The following is a 17,306-nucleotide window of genomic DNA, read 5'->3' on the forward strand; positions in this document are numbered from 1 at the left end:
GTTGTTTATATGTAATGTAGTGGAAAAAGACAAGGAAGTTCCATTATTGATTTCTTTAATTGGCGGAGAGACTTACAGTGTCTTAAAAGACTTATTAGCACCAGAGGTACCAAGTTCAAAAACATTTGAGGAGTTAAAAAGAGTTCTGATTGAACATTATAATCCAAAGCGGTTAGTTATCGCTGAAAGGTATAAATTTTACAATACAAATCAAGAGCCTCAGGAGGATATTAAAAGTTTTGTGTCAAAACTGAAAAGTTTTGCTCAATATTGTAAATTTGGGCAATTTTTGAAAGAATGTCTCAGAGACAGGTTTGTATGTGGTGTACGATCAGTCCAAATAAGACGTAAACTCCTGGCAGAAGACAACATTTCCTTTGAAAGAGCTTATGAGATAGCCTTGTCAATAGAACTTACAGAAGGTCAAGTTAGAAGGATGGAACAGGAAAATGTAGCGGCAATAGAAGGGAAGTTAGATAAAGTAAAAAATTTCATTTTATCAGGTTGGCCTAGGAAAGTGAGTGATGAATCTTTGAAACCATACTTTAAACGTAGAAATGAATTGTCAATTGAACAAAATTGTATCCTAGTGGGAAATAGAGTAGTTATTCCAAATCAATTACAAGATAAGGTGTTAGACTTATTTCACGAACAACATAATGGTATTGTTCGTACTAAAATGTTGGTACGTTCATATTGTTGGTGGCCAAATGTGAATGAACATATTGAAAAATTCATATCACGTTGTAATGTATGTCAACAATGTCAAAATTTCACAAATTCAAGCAAGGAATTATGTCCGTGGCCGTCTGCACCACACAACTTTTACAGAGTATATATAGATTTCTTTGTTAAATTTAAGTACACATTTTTAATTTTAATCGATCAGAAATCAAAATCAAAATTAAGAGATATGTTTACTGTAATTGGTCTTCCTGTCGAATTAGTCTCAGACAATGGACCTCCTTTCAATTCCAGTGAATTTGTGGCATTTTGTCAAGCAAATGGAATTAAACCATTGAAGACACCTCCATATCACCCTCAAAGTAATGGTGCTGCGGAGCGTAGTGTTCAAATAGTAAAGAAAAATTTGGAAAAAGCCCTGTTGACTATTAAGAGAGAGGAGATTAATAAACGATTGGTTATTCAGAAAATTCAAAACTTTTTATTCTCTTATAGAACAACTCCTACAACAGCTACAGGGATTTCTCCAAGTGAAAGTATTTTTAAAGTGCGTCCTAGAACTAGATTTAATATGTTGAAACCTTCTTGTCATAATAGTAAGCATGCATCTATCCCAATTAAAAATGGGCATACATGGTATAAAGTAAATGAAAGTGTCTATATAAAAACAAACAAACAAAATTATGGCAGAAAGGAAAGATTATGAAAATTTTAAGTTACTGTACTTATCTAGTACGTAGTAATGGTGTAATAAAATTTACACACGCAAATGATATGAGAAAAGACAGAGGTGAAGATAGAATCCCAGATTCTAACGAAGCTCAAGCAGAACCTCCTATAGTGAGTGATGATGTGCCAGTGTTACGTGACAGTGTTACAATTGAAATCCCAGTGAATCCAAATTTGAAAAACGAGCCTATTCAATTAGAACCGAAGGAGCCCATTCCAAGTTCATCACAAGAAGAAACAAACACATCTATACCGAGTGATGAAACATCCAATGATTGCAATATTAGAACGCGCTCTGGAAGACTAGTAAAAGCTACCATTAAACTTGATCTCTAACGAGGGAGGAGATGTTATATATGAGTCCGGCAGCGGAATAAGAGACACTGTGGAAAAGACTAGGGGTCGATAGTGAGGTTAGGTGATGAAACGCCGTGGGTCTACGGATCCATCCATAATGTATGTTTGTAACCACTGTATCTTTTAATAAATAGTTTTGTACAATAGTCGGTGCCTCATTAAATACATAACAGTTAAGAGCCTTCTTTCTCTACTTCTGCTCGCAAGATTATTGGTTCTGTCTCTCTGGTTGTATATTTCTTATGTTCTGAGACTGATGCATCTTTTGAAGTATCTTTGTACAGTTCTGAGCAATAATTTTTTCATGTCTCTGCAATGCTTTCTATGTAGGTTTTAATTTCTTCATGGATAATAAGTACAATAATTCTTTCTTCACATTTGAATGATTTTGATTTTACACGAGATTTATTCGAAGAAAAAATATCAAAAACAAATAAAAAGATGATTGATCAACAATTTCTACTATGGTAAACAGGTAAACACTATTCACAAACTTATTGCATAATGTTTTTAAGCGGAGCAATCAGTGAAGGTTGTTGTACACAATCCAAAACATTTATCTATTGTTGTGTTGAAAACGGAATGTTTTCAGTGCATTCCTAATGCGTATGTAGCAGCCGCAAGAATTTTTGGGATGTCAACAGTGAGCAAAAGTTGAACGTACGCTAAAAATATATTCACTGTCAAGATTGTCAGGCTCGATTAGAAGCAAGTAGAACAATGAATAATAGTTTATGCACCTGCTCTATTTTCTAGCTCGAACAATTAAAAAACGTATATTCATTCATTAAAATTTTGATGAATAGTAATTCTTGTTCCAGTAAACGAATATGTCCGCGAAATAATTAAGTGGCGTCTATAAATAAGTGACATTTTTAACATTCTTCTATTGTAATTCAGTGTAGTGCCAAAATCAATGTCGTCGAACTCGTATTAAGATCTTGTAAATGAAATAAAATAATGTTTACTTTCTCTGAGATCTCTGAGATTAGAGAGCTTTGAGATGTGGGTATTTCGTCGTATGCTGAAAATTCCATGGACCGACCGCGTTAGAAATGAAGAAGTTTTCAGGCATATGAATAGAGAACGTGAACTCAAAGAAATTGTCAAGAAGCGTAAAACGTCTTATCTTGGACACATATTTAGACACGACAGGTATAACTTCCTTCAGCTTATTATAGAAGGGAAAATAGAAGGCACACGCGGCCCGGGTAGACGACAAATGACCTGGCTGCGCAACATCAAAGATTGGACAGGGTTAGACTTTCAAAGTTTAATAAGGAAAGCCCAAAATAGGGAAGACTTTGCAGAGGTCATCGCCAACTTTCGCTAAGAAGACGGCACCTAAAGAAGAAGAAGTAGCCATATGCTTCCTATCTTCTTAATGCTATACATCTTAAATATGATTCTCGTTTTTCTTTACATACTGTTTTGAATCTAAAAAGAGTAGATTTTAAGTCACTTGACTAGTTTTACACAAGATAAATGTACTTCTCTACGAAATATTAATTTCACGGAATAACTTCTCAATAATAATTACATTGTTTTCATCTACGGTTAGGTTTCCTGTTGGGTTCCTGCACATTTATTGTGTTTTTGTTCGGTTTACAGATAGATCTCATTCTTCAAATTATTTAAACAATCTTTTAGCCACACATTCTAGCTCTTCTTAGTTGTGGGCTATAATCATTTGATCATAAGCAAAGACAAGGGTGTATGAAGTATTCTTCTCGTTTAATTGTACTCATATTCCAGAGCAGGATCTTCTCCACTTTCTCAAAGCTTCATTTATGCATATTTTAAATGCCACCGGAGAAAACAGCACCCCCACTGCAATCCTTTTGTTACTAGGAATTCTTCTGACACGGTATCTCCTACTTTAATTTTTAGCTTGTCTTATTTGTACAGTAGCTTTACTACTACACTGATTGAATTATTTATTGGAGAGTTTCCCAAGACTTGGCACAGTTTTTTCAACGGTCATCTGGATTTTGTCTTATAGTATCGGTCACATCCAATTCTCTTCTTCGGAAAGAGTCCTAAACCCCGTAAAAGAAATAACCAGCTACGCTTATGGTTTTAGGTACTCTAGAAAAATGGGCAAGAACTGTCAAAACGGGCAATAACCTATTATTAGTTAACTAAGATAGCAAATGTTAAAGAGAAAAAAGATTCTGCAAAAGAATAGTGAATTGAGATTTCTCAAAGAGCGAAACAATATTCATAAATCATAATTTGACGGCGAAAAATGTGAAAAGAGAATTTAAGACTCTCATATTGGAAGTACAAAATTGGGGTAAGAATGGTACCATAAAAAAAATGTCCCAAAGAACCAGAGTTAAAGCGGGAAAAGACTTGGAATTGTGAATTTACCAAGTAAAATACAAGCTACATAACGCAAATGATCAAAATATAGCCTTTAGGCACTTGAAATGTAAGGGGTGCAGAGAGGGGTTCTTTAAAAAATTAATAAAGCAAATGAAAAATTGTAACATTGATTTATTAGCCCTACAGGAAATAAAGCAAAAGGACTGGATTTCAGAAAAAATGGATTATAATATATTCTTTAATAGGGAGGATAATAGTGTACTTGTAGTAGGTTTTCCCCCGAAAACACAAGCAGATGAGAAAGCAAAAAGTTATATAAGAATATAATAATATCCAGCTCTACAATGCAAAATTTGTTACAACAGATTTCCTCGCGAATATAAGCAGAAATAGAAATGTATAAACCAGCTAAAGACGATCAAGGTAAGCATGAAGACACAGATGGAAATGGATGTATTTCATTGACTTTTTCAATGAAGGATAATTAGTCAAAGAAGGTACACTATTTGGACAAAAATACATATATCCATAAGTGGTAATCCATATCCGTATAGTGGTGACCCATATCTTGGTACCCTGGTAAGGTGAAAGCAATATTCAGAAAGAAAAAGATGACATCTGCAACAATATATCAAATAATTGAAGGCAATTTTAATAATAAAGTAACAGAGATATGAAAAATTTCTACCAAGAAGCGTAAACGGAAAGCAGTCATTACAATGATTTTCTGTAGGGAAACATAAAGGAGGAAGGGAGGCCGAATAAGAGAATCTGGTTGGAAACATAAAGGAGGGAAATTCAGAACTTGAAGAAGCTTTGTACGTAGTATAATCTCATAATGAAAAAAGAAAAAAAAATACCGAAAAAGTAGTCAGACATTATTAACCTCGATATTGAAAATAGGAAATGTTACCAAGTGTGATAACTAAAGAGTGTGATAACTAACTACACTGCTTTAAATCTGGCCAGGCTCTCGGCTCCCATGCATCTGTCTTTCAAGCTGAGATCTTTGCAATCCTGGTATGTTTTCAGGAGATAATAGATAGAGCTTGCTCAGGCAGGACCATCTCTATCTGCTCTGAGAGTAGAGCAACGCTAAGGTCTTTCGAACAGCTTAAAGTCAGCTTTAAGCTGGTTCTTCAAGGCAAAAAAGCACTTGCTGTTGCGCTGACTAATGGTAGTTAGAATGGGTTCTGAGACACACCGGCGTGGAAGGAAACGAACGGGCTGACGTCCTGGCAAGACGGGGGACCCTGTGAGACTCGAACCTTTGAATGGAGTGCCCTTTAGTACTGGTCGGGATAGTCTCAGAGAGTTTCTTCTGCGGAGGTTCCAGGACACGTGGGGTAGTTGTAGAGGTATGAGCCATTCTAGGCTCCAATTAGTGGGGCCATCCAAAAGTCTTACAGTCAGTATGCTTACCGGTCGCTGTAGACTTAGGCGGCACCAGAGGTGGCAGATCCTGGGTTCGGCCATTATGCAACTGAGCCAAATGAGAGAGTTAGCCCTAAAGGGACTTGTGGCTTTTTGTGATTATAGCAGATATGGGAGCTCGGAGCAGCCTGGATCCCAGAAACGCCAAAGACTAGGTTCTATAGTCCTAGTCCGTATAATAGGGGTGATACAATGGATATGTCTTTGGAGGTCTAACTGTCTGAAGGGCTCACAAATGGGCCCTACCCCAATCTACCATAATCATAATCACAATCTTAACACTGCTGGATGTAGTATACTAGATACCTGTCAATCTTATTTATTTTCACAGAGGGCAATTCCCACGTATCAATTATAAGTACAACCTTGCCAAACAAGCCTAGCATGGTCATTTCCCATTACAAATGAAATTTTGAAAGATATGAAAAATGTTAGTATCTCTATATCATCGACCAGATTAATAAGGATGACGCTTTAAGATAAAACAAATATGGTTTATGTAAATAATATAAAGGGAAATATTTTAAGGTTAGGTAATATCCTCATGTAATTTAAATGAGACAACGTATTAAAATCCAAAGCTCTCTCAAAAAATCAAAAAGACTGTCATATACGACCAGCTACATTGTAAGGAAACTGTGGATGCTGAACAATGATTCAGAAAAGAATATTGAAATATATGGGAGGAGAATACTCTACAGGTTATATAGAAACATCAAGACGATGAAAGGTGACGAAGAACAAATAACCAAATTATGGAAATTTGCAATAATCTTTCGATAACAGCTCAAAAACGTGGCTGGAATACGTAAAGTGAATACATCAAACCACAGTGCCGAAGAAAGCATTAAGATGTAAATATCAGACCAAGAAGAACAAGCAATGACTGACAGCAGTAGAGAAAGATTTAGAAAATCTAAAGGTTAAAAACTATAATGTTGGGGCACATAATAAAAGATAGTGAAGACAAATCTCTAACCAAGCCCTAGGCTGCAAAGTCTGTAGCGCTATTATATCTAGAGACCTATAGAAAAAGAATTACATTCCAACCTGGTCTTCTGTATCCTAAAGCTAAAATCGCACAAATGCGACCTTCGAAATATTGAAAAACAAATTTTAAATACCTACCTACTGTTTTATGTCTTAGCTTCTTTGGTTTTACATCCAATCTTGCTATTTATTTATAGACACTTATTATTGCTGGAATTTCCAAACTTATGTTTTACTTCTAATAATTTTTCCACGTGTTTTGACATCGATGTTTATTTTTAATCTTATGAAAAACTTATGAAATGATGTCCAGGAAACGCGAATATTATTCTTGGACCTTACCCGAGCACATAATTTTCGGGATAAACATGAATAAACAGTAAAAGAGCGTAACGGTAATTAAGATGTTTATAAATAATCTATGAGGGATTTGAACAGGATCGGACTAAGGATCGACCAAGCAGGGTATAATTTCTCTTTGATTTTATTATGTTGGTTGTTGCTTGCAAGTCTACCTATTCGCGATAGCCAATTCCGACAGGGGGCGCTCAAGATTTCAAAGATGGACGATAACTTCGGGAAAACAAATCATTTTGTCATTTGATCTCGAAGCTATAAAACGTTTAATATAAATCATTTACACGTGTGTTTTGCCAAAGTAAAAGTTGGACTACGTTCTTCAAAGTTTATTTGTTTGCGATTCGAGTTTATACATGCGTTAAAAGTAAGTTCGTGTAACCTTCTAGCTAAGGTCTAGCGTTAGGGTTTTCAGGTCGCACAAGCGCCCCCAACATAACTTAACGACTACTTTCGTAGCCGGGACCGACGGCTTTGCGTACCCTCTGAAGCACGGTGGCAGCTCAGTTAAATTAGAAATTGAAAATTTTGTCGGTGCCAGGATTCGAACTCGGGTTCGCCAGCTTGTTAAGCCAGTAACACAGCCACTGAGCTACGGCTGCCACTAATATTGCGCTAAAACACAGTGGTTTGAAATTAATATAATTAGAAATTTTAGTTGCTAAAAATTTAATTTTCATAAAATAAATAGGACAAAATATTAAATCAATATCCTGGCTTTTTTAAGTAATCAGTAGTGACTTTAAGTAGTCATCCTGGTAAGTATAACCATAACCAACAAGTTGTTCTTTCTTTCTTCTGTTTTTTATGGCTTCGCTGCGAGTCGATTCGCCAACAACAAGTTGTTAAGCGAATTATTTTTTTAACGGTTTGACTGTTGACTTTCTTGGCCTCGATATTGTAGGCAAATAGCCATGCTTTTAGTTGAAAACTTCTGAGGATGGGGTTTTTGAAATCAGCCCTCAGGATTACATGAAATTATTTTTTCCGTATTGTGGGTTTGTTTATTATGTGTTTATGTATAATATATTTGTGCATTGTATGTTGCATATGTATTATATATTAATTGTAGAATATATGTCCAAAAACTTTCTATTAATCCGCTAATCTTGGTATATTCTTGCTGCTCACTTCTTCTTTTAGTATTGGCAATCAAGCCTGATACATTCTGCTGATGGGTTTGCTATACGTTTTTCTTCATTAAGTAATATAAGAGCTGCTTCTTTGATTTTTATCTGTTTCATGTCTGTTTCTTTCATGATTTATTTTCATCTGTGCTCATTGTTCCAGGCATGTTTGCATATAACATATGTTTAAAGAAAGCATTTGACAGAATTAGACTCAAAGATATAATCCATCTTCTAGAGAAGTTCCCCTAAATAGTATAAAAACTATTGAAAACATCTAACAAAACAACAAAATGAAAATCAGAATAGATGGAAAACTTACAGAACCTATAGAAATAGGCAGCGGAATAAGACAAAGGGACTCATTGAGCCACATGCTCTTCAATTTAATCATGGATGAAATCATCAAAAGTGATAACAAAGAAAGAGGACACATAATGGGGAACAAAGAAGTATAAATACTCTGTTACGCAGATGACGCAATATTGATAGCCCAAAATGAAGATAGTCTGCAAAGACTGGTCTACAGATTTGACATAAGAGCAAAAAGAATTTAATTTGTTAATCTCATCTTAGAAAACTAAAACAGTAGTAATCAACAAAGAACCAACTAGATGTAAAATAGAAATTGATGGTATGAGTATTGAACAAGTAATGGAAATAAAATAGCTGTGAATTACACTGTCTAGCTATGGAGACCTGGACAAAGAAGTGTGAGATCAAGTACAAAAATCAAATAGACTGACAGGGTGCCTTAATAACGCTATATGGCGAAAAAGACACATTAACACTGAGATGAAGTCAAGAATTTATAAAGCCAGTGTAAGAAAAATAATGACATATGCCTCAGAAATAAGACCCAACACACCCACAACACAAAGGCTACTAGAAACAGAAGAGATGAGAATACTGAGAAGAATTAAAGGAAATACGCTGAGAGATCGAAAGAGAAGTGAAGTCTTTTTTTTAATGGCTTTGGATTAATGATCCATTCAGCCACAAAAATTTGCCAATTAGACATGTCAGAAGTGAAGTCATTAGAAGAAAATGTAAGGTACAGTGTATAAATGAATGGTCACTAAATAAAAAATAGAATGGAATAACCACATAAGCAGAATGGAGGAGACCCGTGTCATCAAAATAGCAAGAGATAAGTCACCAATCGGCAGAAGAAGTATCGGACGACCGCGCAAAAGATGGAGTGACAACCTTCCATACAGGTATTAATCCGCCAATGAACAAGCAGAATTGCTTATAAAAAGGAGGAAGAAGAAGAAGAATGTTTGCATATCTGTTATTTGTTTTTGATGTGTGTTTGCGCGATGTGAATGCGCAAATATATGAACTTTACTCAAATAAAAGGCAGATATCGAGCACAGTATTTTTATCAAGATGATCTGGGAGCGAAAGTACTTGAGCAAGATTTAATAAAAAACTGTGCTCGATATCTGCCTTTTATTTGAGTAAAAAACCCACAGTATGTTGGAGATATGTATTTGATATGTTCTCTATCACCTGTTCTCTAACTGCCACCAAAACGTTTGTATACTGGGGCCTCTCCGCAAAATTAACCATGAAATACAATAAGATATCAAATTGATTACACAATGGTGAATAAAAGATTCCGTAATGGATGCCTATCAGATAAAAGTCACCCCGGTGCTGACATATCATCAAATCATGTTCCTGTTATGGGTTAATTTAGGTTTAGATTTAAAAAGGTTACAAAAAAGAATAGTAACAAAAAAATGTGATATGAGAAGACTAAAACATAAAGAAACAAAAGAGACAGTCGCACAGCTACTTTCAGAAAAGCTAAGTAGCATGGAGCAAACATATAAACAGAGAAGAACTTCTAATAGAAAATAAAGAGAAGAGGAACATTTGGATAAATGACTATATACTGCAACTCATGGAAGAAAAAAGAAAATGAAAGAACAACAAAATAATGTACAAAAATATTCTAGAGACAAATAAGAACCAAAATACGAAAGGACAAAGAAAATTGGCTAAAACACAGCGTGAAGAAATAGAGTTGTTGGAACAAAAACATGATACATTTTACATGCATAAAAAGATAAAACAGGCAGCTGGCCTTCAAAAATCCAACACAGCTAGCAAACTGCAAGATCAATAGGGGGACATCATCACAGATAAAAAACAAGAAATATGCATATGCACCAAATACACAAAAGAACTCTTTGATGATAATAGGTCCGAACAACCTCTGTCCTACATATGTAATAACCACTCGCCAATCACATCAGATGAAGTGGAAAAAGCAATATCACAACTAAAAGATGGCAAATGGTGGTATTCGCTGACAGTTATCAAGCTCCCCAGGAGTTGAATAGATGAATAGAATCACAGAAGTAAGTCAGATATATGGACTTTCTCTGAACATTAAGAAAACAAAATGTATGATGATCTCTAAGAAGGAACAGCAAATTGAACGAATCAGTGTGAATGGTCAACCAATAGAAAGAGTAAAAATATATGCCTACCTTGGTACGAACGTCAATGAAAATGGGGACCATTCACAAGAAATCAAATATAGAATAGAGAAAGCAAGATCTGCATTTCAAAAAATGGCTAAGCTATTCAAATGGCATGATTTATCAGTACCCATAAAAATCAGGTTACTACGATGTTATATCTTTCCTATACTGTTGTACGGAGTTGAGTCGTGGACTCTCACAGACGCTACCTGCAAGAAAATTGAGGCTTTCGAAATGTGACTTTATCTTAGAATCCTGAAGATATCCTATACCAATCACGTTACTAATCAAGACGTTTTATTAAGAATACAAAAAGGAAAAGAGTTGTTAACAACAATAAAAATAGCTAAAATTGAATACTTTAAGTCACATCATGAGGATCAGCGAAAGATATGAGTTGCTGCAAGTACTTCTACAAGGAAAGGGTGAAGGAAAACGAGGACCAGGAAGGCGAAGGATTTCTTGGCTGATAAATCTACGTACGTGGTTCAACACAACAACCACAAATCTTTTCAGAGCCGCAGTTTGCAAAATACAGATTGCCATGATGATCGCCAACACGAAACGGATAGGCACTACTGTTCTCTATTGGTCTCGCGAAACAAAAGCATTGAATACATTTCTGATGGACATCAACATTAAAGAAAAAAGAGTGACAAATGAAGAGTTATTACAACGCTTAAAAAAGCAACCTGAAGTAGTGAAATCCTTAAAAGTATGAAAATTGAAGTATTTAAAAAAAAGGAGGAATTCCGTCATCATTAAAGAAATAATCTAACACTAGTTGAAGAAGTTATTGAAGGCATTACATTGACATACACTTACAATATCATGACATTGTAATTCTGATAACTGATAGTCTGTCTATAGGTTACAGAGCAGTGACTTGTATGTTCAAAAGTGAATAGAATCAGATACGGCAGATAGATAAGACCAGAAAAGTCAGTATCAAAGAAAACTTACATTGGAAAATACAGTATTAGATAAATTTCAAGCTATATTGAAAAAATTCCTCGCGAAATAAGTCCAAAAATATATAGACAAGCCTATGTCTAGCAATAAACAGAAAATTGGAAAATTATGGATTGTGGAAAAATAGCGAAATAACTTCTCTAAAAAATAAGTGTTTAAATAAAAAAAATAAATTGCTTAAGATCAAGTAAATCACACTTAATCCCTCACTTACCTTGCTCTTCCTGTCTCTACCACAACACCAATCGAACTGAACTCTCAGAAGAGTCCCGTCTCCGTAAGGAGCATCCCGGCATTCGGATTTTCTTGACGTCCGAGGAGCGGGGGTGTAGTTCTCACGAATCTCAAAAAAATTGCCAAGGAATCAGCTATGCGAAAAGAAATAAAACTATTTTCGGACGATATTGTTTTTTTCGCGGTGTTGTTTAAAAATATCAATCGGGTTTATTTTTATTATTGGGACGCAATAAAGTGAATTTGTGGCATAGAGAGTTGGGGAAGAGGTTGACGTACTTGATGCTGATTAAAAATAAAGTTGATATAATTTACTACTATTGCCATACGGGGTTCTACAGTTCTTTATCTCTCCAATCAACGTTGTCCCACATTTTACTTATTCACATTATCTGTCCGTAATACTTTTAGTCTATTGTATATTTTAGAGTTCTTGGCATGTTACTGTGGTACTACCCTTATTACTGCAAACTATTTTCAAATTATCGTCTTTCATATTATCATACATAGAAATATTTTACACTTTTGTGCACGGATTTGTGTTTTCCCAAACATACTTTATTGCCACTGACTCATTTTCTAGGTTTTAAACAATTCTCTTCCAGGACTGTGTAATGACCTTGTCGAGGTGGAAGGGCTCAGTAATTGGTCTTGGTCCCTCTTTTGTGGGAGTTATCCCGGGGAGCACGACTAATGAAGCTAAGTTCAGTCCAAACGCGAACAGCGTCCGGTGACTGTGCACCGGGTGAGCGCCGGACACCGCCGCCGGACGCTGGAGGGAGCGGCAACCAGATCCAAGTGCTGCTCCTTTCTCCCACATTATCATTTATTTGCTGTCAATCATCTACATCGTTTTAATACCTGTTAATTTTTTTTCCTTATCCTTTCCCTAGGAGAATACCTGCACACACCAAAAACCGATGGAGAAAACCAGCGAAAAAAACCCGGAAGCTAAGGTGTTAGATACCGTGCCGAAGGATGCATGGCCATACGATACGTGGTCTCGAACGGTTCCCTTGGGGTACCTGGCGACCCCCCATTGTATTTAGTCCTACCTCCACAAGCGGGGCTCTGTGGGGGCCGAACTATATTTCCCTAGCTACTCGTGGGATATATATGTCAAATCCAACGTCAAGTACAAAAAAAACCGCGTGCGACCCGGGCGGTAATCCGGGAAGACCAGACCAAGCCAGGAGGAGAACGAATTCTCTCCCTGACGTGCGAAATTACCTTAAAAGAAAGGCCTCCCCAAGGAGCAGCGATAGCCACAAGAAACGGACTTGCAGTCAAGCCAACGAATTGATAGACTTCCTAGACGATGTAAGCAGAAATCTAGATTCATTCATGAATCTACTAAAAGAATATCCTAACATCCCTAAACCGGTAAAGGAGATATGCCGGCTGATGCATAAAAGACAATCCATGCAACAGATGCAGCACATAAGACAATGGCTACAAGAACGCTCCACGGAGCCTGTGGATAAGATGTACATAGAAGCTGACATACAGACAGATATATGTCTCGACCTTGAGACGAAAAAAGACAGACTGCCAAAAGCCGCTACAGCGGAGATTGGTACGCAAACGGATGCCTGGCATGGTCCTTCAAGGCCCGTTGGGCTGGCGAGCCTCGAAGGAGTCAGTACCTATGCCGACTTCCAGAGGAATGTCCAGCGCGATTGGCCGGAGAGCCTTTACAGGCAGACAGAGATCACAATAGGGAACCCCGTCGAGTCCCAATGTAATGTGAAGGTCGTTATACTGGAAAATACGGACCTATCCATGACCCACAGCGTCCAGCGGCTATACAGGGATAAATTCCCTGAATTAGCTGGCCTTGAAGAGAATTTTGAAGTGCTGGAACAGACAACAACAATACGAAAGGGCGCAGACAGACACACCAAATCTCAGAAGATTTTAAAAATTAGAACGGCTGGCACGCAAGAAGATATGTGGCATATCCTAGAACGTGTCAGAGAGGAGGCCTTCCCAAATGCCTCTGTGGCCTTACACCACGTGAGTTTTATGTCAGTTGGAGATTTGAGGAAGATGGCAGAGGTTATCTTTAAAGCGACTAGCAACATGGTACAAGTACATACTACTGCCACAAGAAAGGACAGGCCGACCTACGGCTTCATCGTGTCGAAAAAAGACACAAGCTACACCCAACTCCTAGAGGGGGTACAGGATGCCGTGGGCAAGACAAATGCTATTCAGGCAATCCGTAGCCTCCGGAGTACTAGGGATGGTAAGTTACTTATCACCCTAGATAAGGACCCAGATGCCGTCAAGGCAATAAAGACTGCCATCGCGTCCAAAGATAGCGGCTTCAAGGCAAGACAACTGGGACAAGATAGGTCCACGGTTATACATGTCAGAGGTATGACCGCGAATACAAACACAGAGACATTGCAAAATGCACTGTCTGTAGTGATAGGCAAGTGGGAAAAGGACTTCCTGATTAAAAGTCTAAGAAAGATGCGAGGGGACACGCTGGCAGCCACGGTTGTTCTGTCTACCGAGGCAGCCAAAAGAGTGTTGGAGATAGGACACATTAAAGTGGGCCTTGCTAGATGCGAGGTCGAAAAAAGATACGTAGTTAGGAGATGTCAACGGTGCTGGTCGTACACACATGACATCTCAAAGTGCGACGGTCCTGACCGTATTGGCCTCTGTCTTAAGTGCGGAAAGAAGGACTGTAAGGAGAAGGACACATGCAGAAATGAGGAGTGGTGTGTTCTCTGCAAAGAGGGGCACCACATTGGAACCGCGCGGTGCCGAGAATTTAGTGGCGCTCTCCAAAGGGCGCGACTAGCCGACAAGACGCGCGCAAAAGAACTAACAGAAAGCGTGCCCGCTAAACCGCCATCGACACCCTTTCCCCAACCGATAGTTGAAGACATCGCACGGGCGAAAAATGACATACCTTCGACATCTGCGCCAAATCCTGATGACGATACTATAGATGACGACGTTTTTCGTAAGGCTAAGTTCCCCTCATTAATGGAGGAATTCGAGAGTATGTGTGCCGAGGTAGTGGAAATGGCTAGCAACATAGCGGAAAACAAAAACAACAATCCCGTCCCCGACACTGAAGGACCGCAGATGTCTGGACTATCTCCGGACAACACTCTGCGAAAAATACTCAGTTGATCCCCGATAACTCTCATCCTAGTGACCTAGAAGAGCTAGTTGTAACGACTTGAAATGGCTTCGATCCAGACAAAAGGACTTAGAATACTGCAGGTGAACATCGGAAGGGCAAAGGTGGCACACGACCTGATTTACTCAAAAGCCCTGCAAATTGACGCAGATATCATCATAGTCCCAGAACCGAATAAAAATATCTCAAAAAAAATTGGTTGGATCTCCGATAACAGAGCAGACGTTGCTGTATTTTTGGTAAACAACAAAGTGTGCATAAACAAAATTACCAAAAAAGAGGGATTTCTAAAGATAAAAATAAACGAACTAGCAATCATAGCCTGTTATATCTCACCTAATATAACCATGACACAATATGCTGAGCGGGTTGAAAAAATCATTGAGGCGTCACAGGGAGAAACAACATACATAATTGCTGGTGATATAAACGCCAAATCTATTCTTTGGGGGTCCCCAAAAAATGACAAAAGAGGAGAAATTTGGAACGAATGGATCTCCTCCGCAAACCTGACTGTGCTAAACAATGGTAAACCCACATTCGAAAGAGGTGAGTCGCGAAGTCACATAGACATTACACTAGCAACCAACAACTGCGCTAAGAAGATCTCGGGATGGGATGTGCTTGATGATAACATCTTTACGTTTCACAAGTACATCTCATACGAAGTCGGCATTAAGGTCACAACCAGGCACGGCAGGAAATTACTCGAGTTCGATAAGAACAAATTCAGGAATCAGATACGGAACTTACAAGAAGAAACTACCAACTTTAATAACTTTAGAGACAACATAATAAAAGCACACAAAGCGAGCAGCAAAAGCAAACATGTCACATACACAATACCATACTGGTGGAATGAAAACATTCACCAAAAGCGGACAGAATGTCTTAGAATCAGGCGTACGGCACAGAGAAATAGGACGCAGCAAGTTAAAGAAGAGTATAAGAACGCCAAAAAGGAACTCAATAAATTGATCAAATGGGCTAAACGTACATGCTGGCAGAACTTGTGCGAGGCATTGGAGAACGATATATGGGGCGAAGCATACAGGATCGCCACTAAGACGCTGAGGTCAGAGACCCCATATAACCTATGCGATGACAAAAGAAGGGAAATAGCGAATACCCTGTTTCCTAACAAGCCTATAAACGACTTCCTGATTAGAGACGATGAGAACTGTCCCAAAGAATTAACGGCGACTGAACTCACCAGAGCCGCCAATTCCATCAAAATAGGTAAATCCCCTGGACCGGACCGTGTGCCACCAGAGGCGATAAAAATACTAGTGAATGAATGCCCAGAAGCTACTAGAATAGCACTCAATGAGCTGCTAACAAGACAAGAATTTCCAGACCAGCTGAAACTAGCTAAACTTACACTAATACATAAACCCGGTAAAAACCCGGACGAAGCCAATTCGTACAGGCCTATATGTTTATTAGATTGTCTAGGAAAACTATACGAAAATATTGTCAAAAATCGCCTAGAAGATGAATTAAGTGAAAGAGAGACTATCTCCAACAGACAATACGGATTTAGAAAAGCTAAATCAGCCATAGACGCGGTAAAAAGTTTAACCGATACTGTAAAAAACACAAAGAAAAGATGGGCTATACTGGTTATGTTTGATGTAAAGAATGCCTTCAACTCTGCCAACTGGGCACATATCATAACAAAACTGGAATCAGCACGAGTGTCAGGATATCTCATCAATATCATTAAAAGGTATCTTACTAATAGATACGTTACAGTGGCAAAAAATACAGAACAGAAGTTAACAGCCGGCGTACCGCAAGGTTCTGTATTAGGTCCGACACTCTGGAATATATTATATAACGGGGTACTAGAAATAGACTATGGTAGAGATACTCTAGCTATTGCATACGCAGATGACCTGGCGATACTAGTCATGACTGACATGAACTGGAAAATCGAAGACAAAGTCAACACATGCTGCAGAAAAGTCAACAGCTGGATGGCTAGAAACGATCTCGAACTAGCAGGAAGCAAAACGGAAGTGGTCATACTAAAAGGACCACGACGAAGACCCGAGATGACTTTTCAAATTGGTAGTACTATTATAACCCCTACAAATTGTGCAAAATACCTAGGCATATACATCGACACAGGTCTAAGGTTCACAAAACACCTGACAAATGTAGTCCAGAGGGCGGAAGAAAGAACGGCAGCCCTACAAAGAATCATGCCGAATATAGGAGGCCCAAGCAACCAAAAACGAAGAATGTACCTGCAAGTGGTACAGTCAACTATATTATATGGAACCCCCATTTGGGCAGACGTACTAAATTACAAAAAGTACAGAGACATGATAACCAGAGCCCAGCGAAAGCCTCTATTAAAAGTTACAAGTGCGTACAGGACCACTTCAACGATGGCCCTACAGGTAATAGCGGGCACGCTCCCTATTC

The 17,306-nt window shown here is 38.0% G+C and overlaps 1 long non-coding RNA gene across 1 annotated transcript in view; it reads right to left on the minus strand.

The window, feature by feature from the left end:
• The window catches only part of LOC140437822 (uncharacterized), a 32,720-nt gene extending 20,872 nt beyond the window's left edge, over window positions 1-11,848 (minus strand). Inside the window, exon 1 of the long non-coding RNA XR_011950413.1 lies at window positions 11,691-11,848. This is a non-coding gene — a long non-coding RNA (uncharacterized lncRNA). The remainder of the gene's footprint in view (window positions 1-11,690) is intronic.
• Window positions 11,849-17,306: the final 5,458 nt, after the last annotated feature.

This window comes from Diabrotica undecimpunctata, chromosome 3 (genome assembly GCF_040954645.1).
Source record: "Diabrotica undecimpunctata isolate CICGRU chromosome 3, icDiaUnde3, whole genome shotgun sequence".
In the NCBI taxonomy this organism is placed as follows: Eukaryota; Metazoa; Arthropoda; class Insecta; order Coleoptera; family Chrysomelidae; genus Diabrotica; species Diabrotica undecimpunctata.